Raw genomic sequence first — 9467 nt, forward strand, 5'->3', positions numbered from 1 at the left:
AATACGTTTGAAAATGGAATGCATCAACAGAACGGTGTTGGCAGTATAAAAATATCTACAGCACCTTGTATTCCCAGGTGGTCTCCCATCCAAGTACTAACCAGGCCCAACACTGCTTAGCTTCCAAGATCAGATGAGATTGGGCGTATCCAGTGTGGTGTGGCTGTAGATGAGCTTTATGGTTTCTGTTAGAACTTTTCTACTTCTAACTACTGGTTCATAAATGAATACGTTTGAAAATGGAATGCATCAACAGAACGGTGTTGGCAGTATGAAATTATCTACAGCACCTTGTATTCCCAGGTGGTCTCCCATCCAAGTACTAACCAGGCCCAACACTGCTTAGCTTCCAAGATCAGATGAGATTGGGCGTATCCAGTGTGGTGTGGCTGTAGATGAGTTTTGTGGTTTCTGTTAGAACTTTTCTACTTCTAACTACTGGTTCATAAATGAATACGTTTGAAAATGGAATGCATCAACAGAACGGTGTTGGCAGTATAAAAATATCTACAGCACCTTGTATTCCCAGGTGGTCTCCCATCCAAGTACTAACCAGGCCCAACACTGCTTAGCTTCCAAGATCAGATGAGATTGGGCGTATCCAGTGTGGTGTGGCTGTAGATGAGCTTTGTGGTTTCTGTTAGAACTTTTCTACTTCTAACTACTGGTTCATAAATGAATACGTTTGAAAATGGAATGCATCAACAGAACAGTGTTGGCAGTATAAAAATATCTACAGCACCTTGTATTCCCAGGTGGTCTCCCATCCAAGTACTAACCAGGCCCAACACTGCTTAGCTTCCAAAATCAGATGAGATTGGGCGTATCCAGTGTGGTGTGGCTGTAGATGAACTTTGTGGTTTCTGTTAGAACTTTTCTACTTCTAACTACTGGTTCATAAATGAAAACGTTTTAAAATGGAATGCATCAACAGAACGGTGTTGGCAGTATAAAATTATCTACAGCACCTTGTATTCCCAGGTGGTCTCCCATCCAAGTACTAACCAGGCCAAACACTGCTTAGCTTCCAAGATCAGATGAGATTGGGCGTATCCAGTGTGGTGTGGCTGTAGATGAGCTTTATGGTTTCTGTTAGAACTTTTCTACTTCTAACTACTGGTTCATAAATGAATACGTTTGAAAATGGAATGCATCAACAGAACGGTGTTGGCAGTATAAAAATATCTACAGCACCTTGTATTCCCAGGTGGTCTCCCATCCAAGTACTAACCAGGCCCAACACTGCTTAGCTTCCAAGATCAGATGAGATTGGGCGTATTCAGTGTGCTGTGGCTGTAGATGAACTTTGTGGTTTCTGTTTGAACTTTTCTACTTCTAACTACTGGTTCATAAATGAATACATTTGAAAATTGAATGCATCAACAGAACGGTGTTGGCAGTATAAAAATATCTACAGCACCTTGTATTCCCAGGTGGTCTCCCATCCAAGTACTAACCAGGCCCAACACTGCTTAGCTTCCAAGATCAGATGAGATTGGGCGTATCCAGTGTGGTGTGGCTGTAGATGAGCTTTATGGTTTCTGTTAGAACTTTTCTACTTCTAACTACTGGTTCATAAATGAATACGTTTGAAAATGGAATGCATCAACAGAACGGTGTTGGCAGTATAAAAATATCTACAGCACCTTGTATTCCCAGGTGGTGTCCCATCCAAGTACTAACCAGGCCCAACACTGCTTAGCTTCCAAGATCAGATGAGATTGGGCGTATCCAGTGTGGTGTGGCTGTAGATGAGCTTTGTGGTTTCTGTTAGAACTTTTCTACTTCTAACTACTGGTTCATAAATGAATACGTTTGAAAATGGAATGCATCAACAGAACGGTGTTGGCAGTATAAAAATATCTACAGCACCTTGTATTCCCAGGTGGTCTCCCATCCAAGTACTAACCAGGCCCAACACTGCTTAGCTTCCAAGATCAGATGAGATTGGGCGTATCCAGTGTGGTGTGGCTGTAGATGAGCTTTGTGGTTTCTGTTAGAACTTTTCTACTTCTAACTACTGGTTCATAAATGAATACGTTTGAAAATGGAATGCATCAACAGAACAGTGTTGGCAGTATAAAAATATCTACAGCACCTTGTATTCCCAGGTGGTCTCCCATGCAAGTACTAACCAGGCCCAACACTGCTTAGCTTCCAAAATCAGATGAGATTGGGCGTATCCAGTGTGGTGTGGCTGTAGATGAGCTTTATGGTTTCTGTTAGAACTTTTCTACTTCTAACTACTGGTTCATAAATGAATACGTTTAAAAATGGAATGCATCAACAGAACGGTGTTGGTAGTATAAAAATATCTACAGGACCTTGTATTCCCAGGTGGTCTCCCATCCAAGTACTAACCAGGCCCAACACTGCTTAGCTTCCAAGATCAGATGAGATTGGGCGTATCCAGTGTGGTGTGGCTGTAGATGAGCTTTGTGGTTTCTGTTAGAACTTTTCTACTTCTAACTACTGGTTCATAAATGAATACGTTTGAAAATGGAATGCATCAACAGAACGGTGTTGGCAGTATAAAAATATCTACAGCACCTTGTATTCCCAGGTGGTCTCCCATCCAAGTACTAACCAGGCCCAACACTGCTTAGCTTCCAAGATCAGATGAGATTGGGCGTATCCAGTGTGGTGCTGCTGTAGATGAATTTTCTGGTTTCTGTTAGAACTTTTCTACTTCTAACTACTGGTTCATAAATTAATACGTTTTAAAATGGAATGCATCAACAGAACGGTGTTGGCAGTATAAAAATATCTACAGCACCTTCTATTTCCAGGTGGTCTCCCATCCAAATACTAACCAGGCCCAACACTGCTTAGCTTCCAAGATCAGATGAGATTGGGCGTATCCAGTGTGGTGTTGCTGTAGATGAATTTTCCGGTTTCTGTTAGAACTTTTCTACTTCTAACTACTGGTTCATAAATGAATACGTTTGAAAATGGAATGCATCAACAGAACGGTGTTGGCAGTATAAAAATATCTACAGCACCTTGTATTCCCAGGTGGTCTCCCATCCAAGTACTAACCAGGCCCAACACTGCTTAGCTTCCAAGATCAGATGAGATTGGGCGTATCCAGTGTGGTGTTGCTGTAGATGAATTTTCTGGTTTCTGTTAGAACTTTTCTACTTCTAACTACTGGTTCATAAATGAATACGTTTTAAAATGGAATGCATCAACAGAACGGTGTTGGCAGTATACAAATATCTACAGCACCTTCTATTTCCAGGTGGTCTCCCATCCAAATACTAACCAGGCCCAACACTGCTTAGCTTCCAAGATCAGATGAGATTGGGCGTATCCAGTGTGGTGTGGCTGTAGATGAGCTTTGTGGTTTCTGTTAGAACTTTTCTACTTCTAACTACTGGTTCATAAATGAATACGTTTGAAAATGGAATGCATCAACAGAACGGTGTTGGCAGTATAAAAATATCTACAGCACCTTGTATTCCCAGGTGGTCTCCCATCCAAGTACTAACCAGGCCCAACACTGCTTAGCTTCCACGATCAGATGAGATTGGGAGTATTCAGTGCGGTGTGGCTGTAGATGAGCTTTGTGGTTTCTGTTTGAACTTTTCTACTTCTAACTACTGGTTCATAAATGAATACATTTGAAAATGGAATGCATCAACAGAACGGTGTTGGCAGTATAAAAATATCTACAGCACCTTGTATTCCCAGGTGGTCTCCCATCCAAGTACTAACCAGGCCCAACACTGCTTAGCTTCCAAGATCAGATGTGATTGGGCGTACCCAGTATGGTGTGGCTGTAGATGAGCTTTGTGGTTTCTGTTAGAACTTTTCTACTTCTAACTACTGGTTCATAAATGAATACGTTTGAAAATGGAATGCATCAACAGAACAGTGTTGGCAGTATAAAAATATCTACAGCACCTTATATTCCCAGGTGGTCTCCCATCCAAGTACTAACCAGGCCCAACACTGCTTAGCTTCCAAAATCAGATGAGATTGGGCGTATCCAGTGTGGTGTGGCTGTAGATGAACTTTGTGGTTTCTGTTAGAACTTTTCTACTTCTAACTACTGGTTCATAAATGAATACGTTTTAAAATGGAATGCATCAACAGAACGGTGTTGGCAGTATAAAATTATCTACAGCACCTTGTATTCCCAGGTGGTCTCCCATCCAAGTACTAACCAGGCCCAACACTGCTTAGCTTCCAAGATCAGATGAGATTGGGCGTATCCAGTGTGGTGTGGCTGTAGATGAGCTTTATGGTTTCTGTTAGAACTTTTTACTTCTAACTACTGGTTCATAAACGAATACGTTTAAAAATGGAATGCATCAACAGAACGGTGTTGGCAGTATAAAAATATCTACAGCACCTTGTATTCCCAGGTGGTCTCCCATCCAAGTACTAACCAGGCCCAACACTGCTTAGCTTCCAAGATCAGATGAGATTGGGCGTATCCAATGTGGTGTTGCTGTAGATGAATTTTCTGGTTTCTGTTAGAACTTTTCTACTTCTAACTACTGGTTCATAAATGAATACATTTTAAAATGGAATGCATCAACAGAACGGTGTTGGCAGTATAAAAATATCTACAGCACCTTGTATTTCCAGGTGGTCTCCCATCCAAATACTAACCAGGCCCAACACTGCTTAGCTTCCAAGATCAGATGAAATTGGGCGTATCCAGTGTGGTGTGGCTGTAGATGAGCTTTGTGGTTTCTGTTAGAACTTTTCTACTTCTAACTACTGGTTCATAAATGAATACGTTTGAAAATGGAATGCATCAACAGAACGGTGTTGGCAGGATAAAAATATCTACAGCACCTTGTATTCCCAGGTGGTCTCCCATCCAAGTACTAACCAGGCCCAACACTGCTTAGCTTCCAAGATCAGATGAGATTGGGCGTATCCAGTGTGGTGTGGCTGTAGATGAGCTTTGTGGTTTCTGTTAGAACTTTTCTACTTCTAACTACTGGTTCATAAATGAATACGTTTGAAAATGGAATGCATCAACAGAACGGTGTTGGCAGTATAAAAATATCTACAGCACCTTGTATTCCCAGGTGGTCTCCCATCCAAGTACTAACCAGGACCAACACTGCTTAGCTTCCAAGATCAGATGAGATTGGGCGTATTCAGTGTGGTGTGGCTGTAGATGAGCTCTGTGGTTTCTGTTTGAACTTTTCTACTTCTAACTACTGGTTCATAAATGAATACATTTGAAAATTGAATGCATCAACAGAACGGTGTTGGCAGTATAAAAATATCTACAGCACCTTGTATTCCCAGGTGGTCTCCCATCCAAGTACTAACCAGGCCCAACACTGCTTAGCTTCCAAGATCAGATGAGATTGGGCGTATCCAGTGTGGTGTGGCTGTAGATGAGCTTTGTGGTTTCTGTTAGAACTTTTCTACTTCTAACTACTGGTTCATAAATGAATACGTTTGAAAATGGAATGCATCAACAGAACGGTGTTGGCAGTATAAAAATATCTACAGCACCTTGTATTCCCAGGTGGTCTCCCATCCAAGTACTAACCAGGCCCAACACTGCTTAGCTTCCAAGATCAGATGAGATTGGGCGTATCCAGTGTGGTGTGGCTGTAGATGAGCTTTGTGGTTTCTGTTAGAACTTTTCTACTTCTAACTACTGGTTCATAAATGAATACGTTTTAAAATGGAATGCATCAACAGAACGGTGTTGGCAGTATAAAATTATCTACAGCACCTTGTATTCCCAGGTGGTCTCCCATCCAAGTACTAACCAGGCCCAACACTGCTTAGCTTCCAAGATCAGATGAGATTGGGCGTATCCAGTGTGGTGTGGCTGTAGATGAGCTTTATGGTTTCTGTTAGAACTTTTCTACTTCTAACTACTGGTTCATAAACGAATACGTTTAAAAATGGAATGCATCAACAGAACGGTGTTGGTAGTATAAAAATATCTACAGCACCTTGTATTCCCAGGTGGTCTCCCATCCAAGTACTAACCAGGCCCAACACTGCTTAGCTTCCAAGATCAGATGAGATTGGGCGTATCCAGTGTGGTGTTGCTGTAGATGAATTTTCTGGTTTCTGTTAGAACTTTTCTACTTCTAACTACTGGTTCATAAATGAATACGTTTTAAAATGGAATGCATCAACAGAACGGTGTTGGCAGTATAAAAATATCTACAGCACCTTGTATTTCCAGGTGGTCTCCCATCCAAATACTAACCAGACCCAACACTGCTTAGCTTCCAAGATCAGATGAGATTGGGCGTATCCAGTGTGGTGTGGCTGTAGATGAGCTTTGCGGTTTCTGTTAGAACTTTTCTACTTCTAACTACTGGTTCATAAATGAATACGTTTGAAAATGGAATGCATCAACAGAACGGTGTTGGCAGTATAAAAATATCTACAGCACCTTGTATTCCCAGGTGGTCTCCCATCCAAGTACTAACCAGGCCCAACACTGCTTAGCTTCCAAGATCAGATGAGATTGGGCGTATCCAGTGTGGTGTGGCTGTAGATGAGCTTTGTGGTTTCTGTTAGAACTTTTCTACTTCTAACTACTGGTTCATAAATGAATAAATTTGAAAATGGAATGCATCAACAGAACGGTGTTGGCAGTATAAAAATATCTACAGCACCTTGTATTCCCAGGTGGTTTCCTATCCAAGTACTAACCAGGCCCAACACTGCTTAGCTTCCACGATCAGATGAGATTGGGAGTATTCAGTGCGGTGTGGCTGTAGATGAGCTTTGTGGTTTCTGTTTGAACTTTTCTACTTCTAACTACTGGTTCATAAATGAATACATTTGAAAATGGAATGCATCAACAGAACGGTGTTGGCAGTATAAAAATATCTACAGCACCTTGTATTCCCAGGTGGTCTCCCATCCAAGTACTAACCAGGCCCAACACTGCTTAGCTTCCAAGATCAGATGTGATTGGGCGTACCCAGTATGGTGTGGCTGTAGATGAGCTTTGTGGTTTCTGTTAGAACTTTTCTACTTCTAACTACTGGTTCATAAATGAATACGTTTGAAAATGGAATGCATCAACAGAACAGTGTTGGCAGTATAAAAATATCTACAGCACCTTATATTCCCAGGTGGTCTCCCATCCAAGTACTAACCAGGCCCAACACTGCTTAGCTTCCAAAATCAGATGAGATTGGGCGTATCCAGTGTGGTGTGGCTGTAGATGAACTTTGTGGTTTCTGTTAGAACTTTTCTACTTCTAACTACTGGTTCATAAATGAATACGTTTTAAAATGGAATGCATCAACAGAACGGTGTTGGCAGTATAAAATTATCTACAGCACCTTGTATTCCCAGGTGGTCTCCCATCCAAGTACTAACCAGGCCCAACACTGCTTAGCTTCCAAGATCAGATGAGATTGGGCGTATCCAGTGTGGTGTGGCTGTAGATGAGCTTTATGGTTTCTGTTAGAACTTTTTACTTCTAACTACTGGTTCATAAACGAATACGTTTAAAAATGGAATGCATCAACAGAACGGTGTTGGCAGTATAAAAATATCTACAGCACCTTGTATTCCCAGGTGGTCTCCCATCCAAGTACTAACCAGGCCCAACACTGCTTAGCTTCCAAGATCAGATGAGATTGGGCGTATCCAATGTGGTGTTGCTGTAGATGAATTTTCTGGTTTCTGTTAGAACTTTTCTACTTCTAACTACTGGTTCATAAATGAATACATTTTAAAATGGAATGCATCAACAGAACGGTGTTGGCAGTATAAAAATATCTACAGCACCTTGTATTTCCAGGTGGTCTCCCATCCAAATACTAACCAGGCCCAACACTGCTTAGCTTCCAAGATCAGATGAAATTGGGCGTATCCAGTGTGGTGTGGCTGTAGATGAGCTTTGTGGTTTCTGTTAGAACTTTTCTACTTCTAACTACTGGTTCATAAATGAATACGTTTGAAAATGGAATGCATCAACAGAACGGTGTTGGCAGGATAAAAATATCTACAGCACCTTGTATTCCCAGGTGGTCTCCCATCCAAGTACTAACCAGGCCCAACACTGCTTAGCTTCCAAGATCAGATGAGATTGGGCGTATCCAGTGTGGTGTGGCTGTAGATGAGCTTTGTGGTTTCTGTTAGAACTTTTCTACTTCTAACTACTGGTTCATAAATGAATACGTTTGAAAATGGAATGCATCAACAGAACGGTGTTGGCAGTATAAAAATATCTACAGCACCTTGTATTCCCAGGTGGTCTCCCATCCAAGTACTAACCAGGACCAACACTGCTTAGCTTCCAAGATCAGATGAGATTGGGCGTATTCAGTGTGGTGTGGCTGTAGATGAGCTCTGTGGTTTCTGTTTGAACTTTTCTACTTCTAACTACTGGTTCATAAATGAATACATTTGAAAATTGAATGCATCAACAGAACGGTGTTGGCAGTATAAAAATATCTACAGCACCTTGTATTCCCAGGTGGTCTCCCATCCAAGTACTAACCAGGCCCAACACTGCTTAGCTTCCAAGATCAGATGAGATTGGGCATATCCAGTGTGGTGTGGCTGTAGATGAGCTTTGTGGTTTCTGTTAGAACTTTTCTACTTCTAACTACTGGTTCATAAATGAATACGTTTGAAAATGGAATGCATCAACAGAACGGTGTTGGCAGTATAAAAATATCTACAGCACCTTGTATTCCCAGGTGGTCTCCCATCCAAGTACTAACCAGGCCCAACACTGCTTAGCTTCCAAGATCAGATGAGATTGGGCGTATCCAGTGTGGTGTGGCTGTAGATGAGCTTTGTGGTTTCTGTTAGAACTTTTCTACTTCTAACTACTGGTTCATAAATGAATACGTTTTAAAATGGAATGCATCAACAGAACGGTGTTGGCAGTATAAAATTATCTACAGCACCTTGTATTCCCAGGTGGTCTCCCATCCAAGTACTAACCAGGCCCAACACTGCTTAGCTTCCAAGATCAGATGAGATTGGGCGTATCCAGTGTGGTGTGGCTGTAGATGAGCTTTATGGTTTCTGTTAGAACTTTTCTACTTCTAACTACTGGTTCATAAACGAATACGTTTAAAAATGGAATGCATCAACAGAACGGTGTTGGTAGTATAAAAATATCTACAGCACCTTGTATTCCCAGGTGGTCTCCCATCCAAGTACTAACCAGGCCCAACACTGCTTAGCTTCCAAGATCAGATGAGATTGGGCGTATCCAGTGTGGTGTTGCTGTAGATGAATTTTCTGGTTTCTGTTAGAACTTTTCTACTTCTAACTACTGGTTCATAAATGAATACGTTTTAAAATGGAATGCATCAACAGAACGGTGTTGGCAGTATAAAAATATCTACAGCACCTTGTATTTCCAGGTGGTCTCCCATCCAAATACTAACCAGACCCAACACTGCTTAGCTTCCAAGATCAGATGAGATTGGGCGTATCCAGTGTGGTGTGGCTGTAGATGAGCTTTGCGGTTTCTGTTAGAACTTTTCTAC

At 41.6% G+C, this 9467-nt stretch overlaps 41 non-coding genes and 1 pseudogene across 41 annotated transcripts; all 42 read right to left on the reverse strand.

Annotated features, from left to right (window-relative positions):
- Window positions 1–52: 52 nt before the first annotated feature.
- Window positions 53–171, reverse strand: LOC134886463 (5S ribosomal RNA). The gene has a single exon (XR_010170545.1). It is a non-coding gene; the product is annotated as a 5S ribosomal RNA (ribosomal RNA).
- A 107-nt stretch (window positions 172–278) lies between these two features.
- LOC134886474 (5S ribosomal RNA) lies at window positions 279–397 on the reverse strand. The gene has a single exon (XR_010170556.1). It is a non-coding gene; the product is annotated as a 5S ribosomal RNA (ribosomal RNA).
- Window positions 398–504: 107 nt separating this feature from the next.
- LOC134886486 (5S ribosomal RNA) lies at window positions 505–623 on the reverse strand. The gene has a single exon (XR_010170567.1). It is a non-coding gene; the product is annotated as a 5S ribosomal RNA (ribosomal RNA).
- A 107-nt stretch (window positions 624–730) lies between these two features.
- LOC135062812 (5S ribosomal RNA) lies at window positions 731–849 on the reverse strand. The gene has a single exon (XR_010249155.1). It is a non-coding gene; the product is annotated as a 5S ribosomal RNA (ribosomal RNA).
- Window positions 850–956: 107 nt separating this feature from the next.
- LOC135067103 (5S ribosomal RNA) lies at window positions 957–1075 on the reverse strand. The gene has a single exon (XR_010253328.1). It is a non-coding gene; the product is annotated as a 5S ribosomal RNA (ribosomal RNA).
- A 107-nt stretch (window positions 1076–1182) lies between these two features.
- On the reverse strand, window positions 1183–1301 carry LOC135066738 (5S ribosomal RNA). The gene has a single exon (XR_010252979.1). It is a non-coding gene; the product is annotated as a 5S ribosomal RNA (ribosomal RNA).
- Window positions 1302–1408: 107 nt separating this feature from the next.
- LOC134886498 (5S ribosomal RNA) lies at window positions 1409–1527 on the reverse strand. The gene has a single exon (XR_010170578.1). It is a non-coding gene; the product is annotated as a 5S ribosomal RNA (ribosomal RNA).
- Window positions 1528–1634: 107 nt separating this feature from the next.
- Window positions 1635–1753, reverse strand: LOC135060809 (5S ribosomal RNA). The gene has a single exon (XR_010247203.1). It is a non-coding gene; the product is annotated as a 5S ribosomal RNA (ribosomal RNA).
- Window positions 1754–1860: 107 nt separating this feature from the next.
- Window positions 1861–1979, reverse strand: LOC134886509 (5S ribosomal RNA). The gene has a single exon (XR_010170589.1). It is a non-coding gene; the product is annotated as a 5S ribosomal RNA (ribosomal RNA).
- A 107-nt stretch (window positions 1980–2086) lies between these two features.
- LOC135068962 (5S ribosomal RNA) lies at window positions 2087–2205 on the reverse strand. The gene has a single exon (XR_010255153.1). It is a non-coding gene; the product is annotated as a 5S ribosomal RNA (ribosomal RNA).
- Window positions 2206–2312: 107 nt separating this feature from the next.
- On the reverse strand, window positions 2313–2431 carry LOC135066747 (5S ribosomal RNA). Its single transcript, XR_010252988.1, has one exon. It is a non-coding gene; the product is annotated as a 5S ribosomal RNA (ribosomal RNA).
- A 107-nt stretch (window positions 2432–2538) lies between these two features.
- LOC135066696 (5S ribosomal RNA) lies at window positions 2539–2657 on the reverse strand. The gene has a single exon (XR_010252936.1). It is a non-coding gene; the product is annotated as a 5S ribosomal RNA (ribosomal RNA).
- A 107-nt stretch (window positions 2658–2764) lies between these two features.
- LOC134884623 (5S ribosomal RNA) lies at window positions 2765–2883 on the reverse strand. The gene has a single exon (XR_010168765.1). It is a non-coding gene; the product is annotated as a 5S ribosomal RNA (ribosomal RNA).
- A 107-nt stretch (window positions 2884–2990) lies between these two features.
- On the reverse strand, window positions 2991–3109 carry LOC135059839 (5S ribosomal RNA). Its single transcript, XR_010246237.1, has one exon. It is a non-coding gene; the product is annotated as a 5S ribosomal RNA (ribosomal RNA).
- Window positions 3110–3216: 107 nt separating this feature from the next.
- On the reverse strand, window positions 3217–3335 carry LOC135067189 (5S ribosomal RNA). The gene has a single exon (XR_010253411.1). It is a non-coding gene; the product is annotated as a 5S ribosomal RNA (ribosomal RNA).
- A 107-nt stretch (window positions 3336–3442) lies between these two features.
- LOC135067884 (5S ribosomal RNA) lies at window positions 3443–3561 on the reverse strand. Its single transcript, XR_010254092.1, has one exon. It is a non-coding gene; the product is annotated as a 5S ribosomal RNA (ribosomal RNA).
- Window positions 3562–3668: 107 nt separating this feature from the next.
- LOC135067573 (5S ribosomal RNA) lies at window positions 3669–3787 on the reverse strand. Its single transcript, XR_010253785.1, has one exon. It is a non-coding gene; the product is annotated as a 5S ribosomal RNA (ribosomal RNA).
- A 107-nt stretch (window positions 3788–3894) lies between these two features.
- On the reverse strand, window positions 3895–4013 carry LOC135066874 (5S ribosomal RNA). The gene has a single exon (XR_010253110.1). It is a non-coding gene; the product is annotated as a 5S ribosomal RNA (ribosomal RNA).
- A 107-nt stretch (window positions 4014–4120) lies between these two features.
- On the reverse strand, window positions 4121–4239 carry LOC134886520 (5S ribosomal RNA). Its single transcript, XR_010170600.1, has one exon. It is a non-coding gene; the product is annotated as a 5S ribosomal RNA (ribosomal RNA).
- A 106-nt stretch (window positions 4240–4345) lies between these two features.
- On the reverse strand, window positions 4346–4464 carry LOC135063543 (5S ribosomal RNA). Its single transcript, XR_010249871.1, has one exon. It is a non-coding gene; the product is annotated as a 5S ribosomal RNA (ribosomal RNA).
- A 107-nt stretch (window positions 4465–4571) lies between these two features.
- On the reverse strand, window positions 4572–4690 carry LOC135065714 (5S ribosomal RNA). Its single transcript, XR_010251987.1, has one exon. It is a non-coding gene; the product is annotated as a 5S ribosomal RNA (ribosomal RNA).
- Window positions 4691–4797: 107 nt separating this feature from the next.
- Window positions 4798–4916, reverse strand: LOC134886531 (5S ribosomal RNA). Its single transcript, XR_010170611.1, has one exon. It is a non-coding gene; the product is annotated as a 5S ribosomal RNA (ribosomal RNA).
- A 107-nt stretch (window positions 4917–5023) lies between these two features.
- Window positions 5024–5142, reverse strand: LOC135063098 (5S ribosomal RNA). Its single transcript, XR_010249437.1, has one exon. It is a non-coding gene; the product is annotated as a 5S ribosomal RNA (ribosomal RNA).
- A 107-nt stretch (window positions 5143–5249) lies between these two features.
- On the reverse strand, window positions 5250–5368 carry LOC134886544 (5S ribosomal RNA). The gene has a single exon (XR_010170623.1). It is a non-coding gene; the product is annotated as a 5S ribosomal RNA (ribosomal RNA).
- A 107-nt stretch (window positions 5369–5475) lies between these two features.
- On the reverse strand, window positions 5476–5594 carry LOC134886555 (5S ribosomal RNA). Its single transcript, XR_010170635.1, has one exon. It is a non-coding gene; the product is annotated as a 5S ribosomal RNA (ribosomal RNA).
- Window positions 5595–5701: 107 nt separating this feature from the next.
- On the reverse strand, window positions 5702–5820 carry LOC134886566 (5S ribosomal RNA). Its single transcript, XR_010170648.1, has one exon. It is a non-coding gene; the product is annotated as a 5S ribosomal RNA (ribosomal RNA).
- Window positions 5821–5927: 107 nt separating this feature from the next.
- LOC135059840 (5S ribosomal RNA) lies at window positions 5928–6046 on the reverse strand. The gene has a single exon (XR_010246238.1). It is a non-coding gene; the product is annotated as a 5S ribosomal RNA (ribosomal RNA).
- Window positions 6047–6153: 107 nt separating this feature from the next.
- Window positions 6154–6272, reverse strand: LOC135066525 (5S ribosomal RNA). The gene has a single exon (XR_010252772.1). It is a non-coding gene; the product is annotated as a 5S ribosomal RNA (ribosomal RNA).
- A 107-nt stretch (window positions 6273–6379) lies between these two features.
- Window positions 6380–6498, reverse strand: LOC134886578 (5S ribosomal RNA). The gene has a single exon (XR_010170661.1). It is a non-coding gene; the product is annotated as a 5S ribosomal RNA (ribosomal RNA).
- Window positions 6499–6605: 107 nt separating this feature from the next.
- On the reverse strand, window positions 6606–6724 carry LOC134890404 (5S ribosomal RNA; annotated as a pseudogene).
- A 107-nt stretch (window positions 6725–6831) lies between these two features.
- Window positions 6832–6950, reverse strand: LOC135067574 (5S ribosomal RNA). The gene has a single exon (XR_010253786.1). It is a non-coding gene; the product is annotated as a 5S ribosomal RNA (ribosomal RNA).
- Window positions 6951–7057: 107 nt separating this feature from the next.
- LOC135066875 (5S ribosomal RNA) lies at window positions 7058–7176 on the reverse strand. The gene has a single exon (XR_010253111.1). It is a non-coding gene; the product is annotated as a 5S ribosomal RNA (ribosomal RNA).
- A 107-nt stretch (window positions 7177–7283) lies between these two features.
- On the reverse strand, window positions 7284–7402 carry LOC134886590 (5S ribosomal RNA). Its single transcript, XR_010170672.1, has one exon. It is a non-coding gene; the product is annotated as a 5S ribosomal RNA (ribosomal RNA).
- A 106-nt stretch (window positions 7403–7508) lies between these two features.
- Window positions 7509–7627, reverse strand: LOC135063545 (5S ribosomal RNA). The gene has a single exon (XR_010249873.1). It is a non-coding gene; the product is annotated as a 5S ribosomal RNA (ribosomal RNA).
- A 107-nt stretch (window positions 7628–7734) lies between these two features.
- Window positions 7735–7853, reverse strand: LOC135065715 (5S ribosomal RNA). The gene has a single exon (XR_010251988.1). It is a non-coding gene; the product is annotated as a 5S ribosomal RNA (ribosomal RNA).
- A 107-nt stretch (window positions 7854–7960) lies between these two features.
- On the reverse strand, window positions 7961–8079 carry LOC134886602 (5S ribosomal RNA). Its single transcript, XR_010170683.1, has one exon. It is a non-coding gene; the product is annotated as a 5S ribosomal RNA (ribosomal RNA).
- A 107-nt stretch (window positions 8080–8186) lies between these two features.
- Window positions 8187–8305, reverse strand: LOC135063099 (5S ribosomal RNA). The gene has a single exon (XR_010249438.1). It is a non-coding gene; the product is annotated as a 5S ribosomal RNA (ribosomal RNA).
- A 107-nt stretch (window positions 8306–8412) lies between these two features.
- Window positions 8413–8531, reverse strand: LOC135059029 (5S ribosomal RNA). Its single transcript, XR_010245449.1, has one exon. It is a non-coding gene; the product is annotated as a 5S ribosomal RNA (ribosomal RNA).
- Window positions 8532–8638: 107 nt separating this feature from the next.
- On the reverse strand, window positions 8639–8757 carry LOC134886614 (5S ribosomal RNA). The gene has a single exon (XR_010170694.1). It is a non-coding gene; the product is annotated as a 5S ribosomal RNA (ribosomal RNA).
- Window positions 8758–8864: 107 nt separating this feature from the next.
- On the reverse strand, window positions 8865–8983 carry LOC134886625 (5S ribosomal RNA). The gene has a single exon (XR_010170705.1). It is a non-coding gene; the product is annotated as a 5S ribosomal RNA (ribosomal RNA).
- A 107-nt stretch (window positions 8984–9090) lies between these two features.
- Window positions 9091–9209, reverse strand: LOC135059841 (5S ribosomal RNA). The gene has a single exon (XR_010246239.1). It is a non-coding gene; the product is annotated as a 5S ribosomal RNA (ribosomal RNA).
- A 107-nt stretch (window positions 9210–9316) lies between these two features.
- On the reverse strand, window positions 9317–9435 carry LOC135066526 (5S ribosomal RNA). Its single transcript, XR_010252773.1, has one exon. It is a non-coding gene; the product is annotated as a 5S ribosomal RNA (ribosomal RNA).
- Window positions 9436–9467: the final 32 nt, after the last annotated feature.

Source organism: Pseudophryne corroboree, chromosome 3 (genome assembly GCF_028390025.1).
Source record: "Pseudophryne corroboree isolate aPseCor3 chromosome 3, aPseCor3.hap2, whole genome shotgun sequence".
Taxonomy (NCBI): Eukaryota; Metazoa; Chordata; class Amphibia; order Anura; family Myobatrachidae; genus Pseudophryne; species Pseudophryne corroboree.